This window comes from Pelodiscus sinensis, chromosome 27 (assembly GCF_049634645.1).
Source record: "Pelodiscus sinensis isolate JC-2024 chromosome 27, ASM4963464v1, whole genome shotgun sequence".
In the NCBI taxonomy this organism is placed as follows: Eukaryota; Metazoa; Chordata; order Testudines; family Trionychidae; genus Pelodiscus; species Pelodiscus sinensis.
Genome location: NC_134737.1, coordinates 15,873,437 through 15,882,551, shown reverse-complemented (window position 1 = coordinate 15,882,551; position 9,115 = coordinate 15,873,437). Strand labels below are relative to the sequence as shown.

The 9,115-nt window shown below is 52.7% G+C and overlaps 1 protein-coding gene across 1 annotated transcript in view; it reads right to left on the bottom strand.

The window, feature by feature from the left end:
* Window positions 1–9,115, bottom strand: part of LOC112546788 (proline/serine-rich coiled-coil protein 1) — a 61,037-nt gene that overhangs the window by 36,282 nt on the left and 15,640 nt on the right. The gene's annotated exons all lie outside the window — the stretch shown is intronic.

Genomic DNA, 9,115 nt, shown 5'->3' with positions numbered 1-9,115 from the left:
GCTCTGTTCTGTGTGGTAAGGGAACAGTCTCATGCAAAGGCCACACAGAGCAGATAGCCTGCATGTTCATAACTGCACAGCAATCCAGTGTGCAGGGTGGCTCTTGTGTGTCTGCAGGAAAAGTGCAAAACCAGGGTTGTAGCACCCTCTCCCGTGAAGGGGAGGGAGTTGGTAAGGAAGATTCTAATCCTGACAGTCTTAACAGCCGGTGCCCTCATTTGTTGGTAAACGTTGGGCCAAGCCAGTTTGACAGCATCCCCTTTAACACGCTCTCTGAGCTGGGCAGTCCCCACCTTTGTCTTATTACACAAGGCAGCCCAAAGGCCACATTAATCGTCGGGCACTAAAGTACGGGGGCACATGATTAAAGTGCCAAGCTGAGCTCAGAGTGCGGGAGCAGGAACTTCTTCCTCAGCACCCAAGAACCTACCACAGCAGGCTTAAATGTCATTCATTTTTAGAATGAACTTGTAAGGAGAAGCCACGCCTTCCTGGAGCCACGTCTTCCCTGCCTCTAGGATGGGGAGGCTGAATCATCTCTCAGAATTGAGTTTCTGTGAAATTTAATTCATTCCCCTCTTAAAGCATCTTGTCACGGGAGACTTGTATGGTGATAGGCGCGTGTGTGTGCCTGCTCTTGTATACGCTGTGTAATACATGGATTTTCTTAATCTCAAATACATTCTGTAGAGAATATAGTTGCTGATGTGGGGCTGGCCTTCGCAGTGTCAATGGGCCTGTGTCTCTTGAATACAACTTCTTTTACAGTGAAAGAATATTCCCACTGACGTAATGTCTTCAGGGTCTGCCTCAGATACCACTGAAAGCCTCCCCTACAGTGTACTTATCTGCTGGGGGAATCGTAATAGCTCCAGGGCCGCTGATTGATAGAGGTTCTCTAACACAGGGGCAACAGGCAGGTAAGCAAACAAGGATTGGTTTTTGTTTCATGGGGACTGCTCTTGCAATACGCTGAGGCAAGTTCACTGCTGCTGTGATCTCTGACCCAGGGTGAAAGGGGTCTGGTTTCACTGCATGTGCAAAGGTGACTTCTTCAGAAGAAATCTCTCCACTCACTGGTAGTACTCTGCAAATGTCTAGGATTCCCTGCAGGGGCCATTGAATTCTAGAGGGTGCCCCAAAGAAGCTTTCAGGTCCTGTGCTCACTTGCCTGCCTTCAAAGCACTGTCTATGCTTGGCAAGGAAGAAAATCTCTCTGGCTTGCTCCAGTCCTATTGCAGTAGAGCTTGTCAGAGCAGTGGTTGCACTGAACTTTCCCTAGGACCCCTGGTGGGTTTGGTGCTGCCAGCTGGCCGCCTACAGTTCTGGGCCCTCAGAAGCTAATGGGATCTGCCTGCTTCAAGAGTCTGTGCCGGTGTAAGGAGGCAACGAAGCAAGGAGCTGATCCCTTCTTGCAGGGTAGAGTGAGGTACAGGCAGTCTGCGGTACAGCTCAGTGAGTCTACTCTTGTCACTGCTCCCCACTGAGTTCAGGCTGAGATGGCTGGGCACCTTTCCCTTTGCAGTGACCCATCATGGGGACTGCACACTAGGCACTGCAGCCTAACATGCAACTGGATGACCATTCAGCCTCCGCGTCCTTATTGGCCAAAAATGGAAGATCTGCACTCCACTCAGCAGCATTCCTGGCTGCAACACAGCTGTCCAGTGGCTGCAGTTTCCCAGTACTTCCAGCCCCGGCTCTGCAGAAAGCTGGCTTGATTTAAATCACTGACGATAATCATTGCCATTTGTCCTTCTGCTATTTTCTGAAGAAAGGGGCATTCTCACTGACTGATGTAACCATTAAACCAAGCTGACTGAGCCTTGACGCTAGATTTAGTACATCGTTTTGCTACCTAGGCGGGTGTGCTGCAACTATCCTGTTCGCTTAAATAATTATATATCTTAATATTTTCAGATCCTTATTAAGTTTACATGTTTAGTAGGTTAAAGTGGTGAACGAGTTATTGCTTGTAATTTGTGTCAAGCTGCATTAGGGTGGTAATTGGGATTTAATTAAATACACAAAAGGACATAATCATTTTTATTAAATCAACATTACATGTTTTGGATACATAAACTTCTCTTATCCCAACGTGTTTCACACATTCAGCTTCATGCTTTATTAAAGGAGCAAAGGGCTTATCTGTCAGCAGTGTTTTAGGTGAGCCGGTGGAAAATTTTTACATATGCCTAATAGGGATGTAAGCAACTAGTCGCTTATCTGAGAAGCAAAAGCTTATTGGGTAGTTAACTAGTCACTTCCCCCACTTGCTGCCTCCATCAGAAAGAGGCAGCAAGACGCCTCCCCGCCTGCTCACCTACACCTGAAAAATGAGACAAGTCTCCTACGTTAGACTGCAGTGACACTGAGCAACTCCTCTGTCGGCAGGCCCAGTCAAGCGGCCCAGGGAATGTGATGAGGGTCCGTGCTGGGCAGGGCTGAGAGGACTGCCCTGGGAGTAGGGCTCCAGGCCGCTCAAGGTGCTGGGAAATGAGCTAAGGGCTAGAAATCTGAGAAGCTGTTTATGGAGCCCTTTGCAGGCAAAGCCCCTGGGTGTGGCTCACAAGTAGCTGGGTATAGGGCCAATCTCAACTATGTCCACTATGGGCTGGCATCACGCTGCAGCTGCTGTGCTGGAGGGGAGGGCTGCAGGGGCCCAGGGGCCAGCATTGCACAGGAGAGTGGGACAAAACCAAAGGGCCCAAGGGGCACATCTGGGAAACTTGCCCAGGGACGAAGTCTGCAGCCCTCACAGCTCAACTAGCCCAGTCGTAAGTCAGGGTGGGGCAGTAGGGATTTGTGTGCCGTAACCGCAAGCCCCAGCTGGCCTGGGGTGAGATTGCTTGGGGGTGATGGAGCAGAAAATGCTGGGACTTGTAGACTCCATAGGTGCCATGCTGGAGCAGAGCATTCTACAAACTGCAGCCTCCAGAGGGACCACACTGGAGCAGAGCATGCTGGGAAGTGGAGCCATGGCAGGCAAAGTAACCCTTGGGATCATGCAGCCCCAGGTGACTGGCCCCAGAAGTGAGCAATTTTACCCTCTACTTGCTTTAATGAACTGCCCTCCCCATGCTCCCTGCTGCACAGCATAAGGGGATCTCTGCTCTGAGTGGCTGAGCTTTCTACCTGCTCACCTGTGGAAACGATGTTACCTGGGGTGGAGGGTAGAGCCTTGCCTGCTTCCTGCAGCAGCTCTGGTTGGCTGCTCTTTCCATGGAAAGCGACCAGTGGGTGTTAGTCAATCAGGAGTTTTCCCCCCGGCCAGGGTGGAATTCCACAGAGATGGAGCTGTGCAAGTTAGGACAGGCCACAGGAGTGGGGAGGGGAGGAGGTGTTCCATCTGCACACGCAGAAGTGAAATAAAATGCAGTGGCTGGAAGGTTGCACTGACACAAGAGCATGCACCCTGGAATTGTGACTGGTAACACACGGGACCCAAACAGAGACAAAGCAGGCTGCTCCCTAAGGCATCCCGCCCAACTCAGCCCATCTTGAGCCTGCAAACAGGACCAGGAAACATCCACGGTGCTTACGTGATAGCTTGCAATTCCAGCACAGTTCTTCAAAATACCACATAAGCAACACTACCCCAGAGGGTGTGAATGCATCACAACTCTCTGCTCCTGGACCACATGGAGCAGTGGCTCGGAGCCTGAGCTGGGATACCTAGAGTTACCATCCATCCCGTTTTTAACGGGACAGTCCTGTATTTAAACACTGTTGGAGCTGTCCTGACTTTTAAAAAACGGGCGACTTGTCTTGTATTTTCAGCTCTGGCACTCCCCCTGCTGGTCACTCATGGTCTGTGACGCCTCAGCAGCCTGCTGTTTGTGGCCGGCAAGTGGCGCTCTCAGGCAGGGTGCAGAGGCCAGTCGGGCTGTGTCTACACTACGAGCCTCTTGCAGAAGAGCAAGTGCAAATGGAGCGCTCCTTTGCATAGGTCATGCTCTCATTTGCATTTCCTCTTTTTCCTTTTGCGCAAAAAAGCGCTGTGTAGAAAACCATGCGCGAAAGGGAAAGGAAGAGGAAATGCAAATGAGAGTGGGGCATATGCAAATGAGCATTGCATTTGTTCTTCCACAAGAGGCTCGCAGTGTAGACAGCCTAGGAGAGGCAGGCTGTGTGTGATAGAGGGGACGGTGTGGGGGTGAGTCAGAGGGTTATGTCAGCCCTCCCTGTGGGCACCCTAAAGCAGGGTTTCCAAAGGTGGGAGGTCTGCCAGTCCTTTCAGGCTGTGGGACTGTATCCACGATCCTCAGCACCTGCTGCAGGGCTTGAGATCTTGATCCCTGTGGCTCCTCCCACACTGAATTCCCAGCGCCATGAGGCTGAAGCCCTGATCCATGGGGCACACCTCTCCCCAACTGGGTAGCAGCTCCAATCCCCAGCATGCCCCTTACCCCTGGGAGCGGCAGGTATAAGTCCTGGATTCCCAGTGCTCCCTGTGCAGCAGAAGCCTCTGAGCCCATTGGCAGAGTTGGGCAGCACTGAGGATGTTGTGTGCCCCCCCCCCCCCACAGACTTCAGTGGAAGTGCAGGGCAGCCCCAGGAACACACCCATGCCTGCTCTCTCCTTGCTCCTGGCTGGTCTGGAGGCAGAAAGCCAGAGCTGGGCAGGGCAGAGTCGCTGCTCCTCTGGCTAGAGCCATGGCACAGGCAAGCCAGCTGGTCCCGTCTCTCCTGCTGCTCCTGCTGCTGCCGCAGGGGGTTGAAGCTGCCCCGCAGCTCCCAGCCCCCTTCTCTCACACACCTAGTAAGAGCTGCAGGGGTGGGCCCGGCTCCATGTCCAGCAGAGCCTCAGGGAACAGGGGGAACACAAAGCCCTCCTGGCACAGACACCATAGTTCCCTGTAAGGTGCACACTTGTGTGGCCATGCACCTCCTTTGCAGAGCTGTGCAGCAGCACTTGCCTTCCTGCTGGAAGGTGAGTGGCGTGGGAGGTGGCTGCTTCAGTGCAGGATTGGGGCCTGGTCCAGTGGGGGGAGGGGCCTACTGTGGTGAGGGGCTGGGACCGCTGTGTGGCGGGGGGACTAGGGCCTGCCATGTGGCAGCGGGAGCCGGGGCCTACTCCGGTGGCTGAGACTGAATAACAAAGCATTAATGTACTGTAATGCCAGAAAAGAAACCATTCCCTCTGGCAGCCTCCATCACAGAATCCTTGAAAATGTAAATATCATTATATTCCCCTTAACATGCATCAGGGCATCCTGACTTGAAAGGTTCCTATGAAGAACTGGATTACTATTGCAGTCATTGGAGATGATTCCTTTTAGTGGTGCATTATTTTTAAATCTTCCTTTGACAGGCCCAACAATGCTTAGCAGGCATCGAGGACTTTTTGTTCATGGGTATGAAAGTGCTTTAAAAACGTTTTCTAATTAAGCCTTGCAGCCATTTTGCCAGACAAATGTAATTATGCCCATTTTAGAGGTGGGTAAAACAAGAAACAAAGCTTAGATCATCTAGGCAATCAGCAGCAGTGTTGGGAATAGAATCCAGGAATTCTGAAGCCCCATTCTTGCTCTAATTGCTCGTTCATGCTCCCTGACTCAGTCCTCTGCTCCAACCAATAGAACAAACTCTCCTAGAGATGTGAGCCAAGGATCACAATTTCCAATTGTTGTTCCTCTAACCCTCAGTGCCACTGCACATGCTTCCTTTTATGATCAACATGTTGCAGCTCATTAGTCCCATGTATGTTTCCTTTCCCTACTTTGCCTCGCACGTTAGCTTTCAGATTGTCAGGAGGGAGTTGAAATAACTCGCCTTGAGTCAAGACGCATTTCTTCATGTAGGTTCCTTGCTAGTGAGCACATCTGATGCTGAGTAGTCAGTTTGACCCCTTGGCACAAGAACTAATCGATCAGCTTATGGTGCAGGGTAAGGCAAATTGACATGGGCCTCCCTTTGGACTGAGCGTGAGGTGGGACTCTTTGGACTGGCATGTGTGAGAGAGCAGGAAACGCCAAGCGAGAGCACGCTAAGAAGAGTAACTAACACACGACCCCCAGTAATTCCTCTGTCCAATTTGCTATGGAAGTTTAATTTTTAGGGCTCTCGGTTTTCTTATTTATTTTAAATGACAGACTTGCAGTTACAAACATACGTCTACAGAGCGCTCGCTTGTGCCAGAACATATGCAAATGAGGTGCGGTGATGAATATCGCTGTACCTCATTTGCAAACTTAATGAGCCACCATTTTTGCACAAGGGGCCGTTCTGCCGCTTATTTCCAGGCATTGCACTGCGGAGCTGCTCAAGTTCCCTTTGTGGATCTAGTCCAGGGAGCGACACTCGCTTGGGCCATTCAGCCTGTGACCACCAGAGAGCAGTGTTGACACAGACACCTGCCAGCTCATGACCCTGTTATCCTGAATGCCTTTGGGACCCTCACCCAGCTCGGAGCCTGGTGCTGGTGCTAACTACCTTACAGCCTGGGGTCATACAAACATCCACTGCACAAGGCTACGTGACACCAGCTGGCTGATCACAGGGCTGGGTCCGCAAACATGGGAGCAGAGACTGCAGGGAGCCACAGCGGCTTTTCCGGGGAGACCAATTCAACTGCGGGAGCAGGGAGGGTCCCTAAGCAGATTGGAGCAGTACAGCACCTGCCACCCCTGGTGGCATATGCTGCCCTGCCAAAGGATGATCCTGGAGCAGGGTGGCAGACAGCAGCAGCTCAGAGCTGGCTAGGGATGTTCGGTCTCGGTGAATTGAGTAGTTGAGTAACCGCATGAAATCTTTGCCATACTCTACTAGTCTTAGTCCCTGGGGGTATCACAGGGGTGCCAGGTGGGAGCCGGTCCTCGAGGGGAGTCAGTTGAAAAACCAGCTCCTCTCAAAAATTGGCTGCTTGCTGCCTCAAGCTGCTGCCTCTGTGTGGTGGCAGCAGCCCCTGTCTGTGGGAGTCTGAGCTCTGCCTCCCACGGAGCAGCCTCTGTCCTCGGGGCCCCACTAGAGGCAGCAGCATGGGGGAAGTGCCAGTAGTCGAGAAGACTAACCAATAAGCTTAGGCTTATCGGGTAAGCATGTACTCGACTGCTCGCTTACATCCCTAGAGCTGGCGTGTCAGATTTCATGGGGCTCAGCAGTTCTCAGTGGCTGAAATCAGTTAGTAAGGGCAACGAACCCAGGGACATGCTACAATGGCAGGGAAACACCTGCTCATGGCTATGGGTACTCAGCTCCTAGCGGGGGGTTGTCATCCGTCACCTGAGGTCAGTATTGGTCTACAGATGAGGAAACTGAGGAACACAACAGTAACATCTTGCCCAGCAGTAGAGCCAGTGGCAGATCCCATGTTCTTCATCCCACTCCAGTGCTCTGTGCGCTCGGAGCCCCTGCCTGTACGGGGCCTGGTTTTTCAGAGGGTGAGGTTCCAAAAATCTGGCCCTGGAAAGCCCTAGAAAAAGCCCAAAGCCCAGTGGCTGCTTGGCTCTGCACCTGTCTCACACTAGCTCCATCATGCTCCTCACCCTGGGCAGGCCAGTGTTCTCCACCCCATTGGGTTGGATTCATCGCACACACCCCACGCCACACTGGAGTAGGTGCTGGTGCCTCCCTGGGAGCCTCTCCCAGTCCAACTGCCCTGCTGCCTGATGAGAAGGGTTCAGAGAGCGATCTCTGAGCCGGGGCACTCTCAGGTCCACCCAGCTCTGAGATTGTGTTGCTGGACCCTGACAACTTCACCGACTACCATGTTCTCTACAGGCACTGACAGGCCCCTCCTCCTCTGCCCCAGCTGTGGGATTTGCCCCTCTCCACTTGCTGTTGCCTATGTACCATGAGTCAGGGCTCCCCCACATCCTAGCTGAGCCACAGCTCTACCTCTCCAGGAGATCTCTTGCGAGCTGTGTGGCATTGTGATGAGGTGGACCAGGCCCTGAGGCTTCCTGCCGGAGACCCGTGTGTGGCGTAGTGGGGGGGCCTTGCTGGTGGCTAGGCTTGGGCAGTGGGTGACCCCCACTGGCGGCTGTCTGTAGCATGGCCCAGCAGGACAGCGGATGACTCACTAGGCCAGGGGCTCCCAACCTGTCCGACAGGTCGCCTCCCAGGGAGAGAGACAAAGGGAGGAAGGCGGAGACCAACCCCTGGCTGGGGGGCAGGGCTGGAAGAGAGTTGAGTTTCTGTATAGAATCATGGAGGAAGCAGCCTAAGCAAGGGGCTAGGATTTAAGGGCCCAGTCTCCTCCATCTCAAGGGGGACTGAAGCATCCTAGGCCTGCCCTGGAACCAGATGACATCTGTGCTGTGCTGTATCCCGGAGAAGCAATAAACTCCCTCTATTCTACTGGCTGGTGGAGTCTGTTCTGGCTGCTACGGGGTGCAGGAGTCGGGGGAACCTCCCCTGTGCAGGATTCCTTTGACAATCTAGCTGTTCACTCTAGTGATTACCTGGGGTCTGGCCTTCAGGCGCTCTGTGGCTTAGTTCCCCATCTGGGAATAATAGCACTTCCTTTCTGCCAGGCTGGGTATGCCTACATGTAATTAGACACCCACACTGGCCCGTGGCAGCTGACTCAGGCTCCGTAACTGTGCTCATGGGAGTCCAGGTCCTGCCTTTTCTCTTCAGGACTTACAAAACAGCTGAAAGGTCTTTGCACCCTTCGAAATGGTTCATTTGCCTCTGAGCCATCAGCGCTCTCACCTCTTCTCCCTTTTTGCGGTGGGGAAGAACACAGGCGAGTGGCAGCTTGGTCACACTTGAACTGGGTTCTTTCCTCCCAGCTGGTCCCAGGCCCTTGCAGAAAAAGTGATGTTACCAAAAGTACCACGTACTGGTGTGAAATGTCTTGAGCTTTACAGAGCAATGCTGACTCGCACCAGCTGAGGATTGGGCAGACTGACCCTCTTCACTTTTGGAAGTGTCTCTCTCTGGGAACGGTGGCTGATTATCAACAACAAATTGGGGTGGGATGGGGCGGGGCACGGGCAAGGGTGTCAGTTTTCTGCAATCAGAAAGTTGGCCACCCTAATATCAAACTGTTTGTACACGGTCTACAAATCAGCACATTCCAACACAAATATTTTGGATGAACTTTTCCATTGAAATCTACTTCAGGGTTCTGTATCCAGCTTAAGAGGGAAGTGGAGGGAACCAGCAT